We start from the raw sequence: 591 nt of genomic DNA, 5'->3' as shown, positions 1-591 counted from the left end.
TCACAGTTGAATTAATACAGTTATACAATATTGAACTCAGTATAAGCCTTGTAAGACATAAAGTTGAATGAGTTTTTAACCTCTAAAAAAGATCTCCATTTCATTTTAGAATATATTGTTTCTTGCAGAAAGACTCATTGTTTTTGCTACTAACACTGAGATGTTGGCGCTTGCATCTCTAATCTGTATGTATCTGATTATTACTAGTTATAATCGGTTGCACGTGGATCCTTGGCACCTGTGTATGTCTATAAAGTCATCAGGTAGATTTCAATGGTAATGTTTATCACCTCTACTAAATAACATGACATAAATTTTTATGCTTCCTCCTCAAATAGAATTCATTTTTTAAAATTTGTTGATTTTTTTGTTTGTGTATATTACACAGAACATCCCAAACTATCTTATTCAAGTGTACACCTACTTCCTAGATGGCACACTCCCATAGCCTCCCTTACCCCACTAGAGCCCTTATACTCTGTTATCCCTGCTACTGTCTGCTGCGTGTCAGAACCCCCAGCTATTCCGCACTAGTCCATCAGGTGGATCTAGTCAGCCTATCTAGAGGTCTTTGTTTCAGGAAGGTCAGCT

This window comes from Nannospalax galili, unplaced genomic scaffold (assembly GCF_000622305.1).
Source record: "Nannospalax galili isolate Female #2095 unplaced genomic scaffold, S.galili_v1.0 scaffold2810, whole genome shotgun sequence".
NCBI lineage: Eukaryota > Metazoa > Chordata > Mammalia > Rodentia > Spalacidae > Nannospalax > Nannospalax galili.
The sequence above is the reverse complement of the archived record's forward strand: the minus strand, read 5'-3'. Positions refer to the sequence as shown.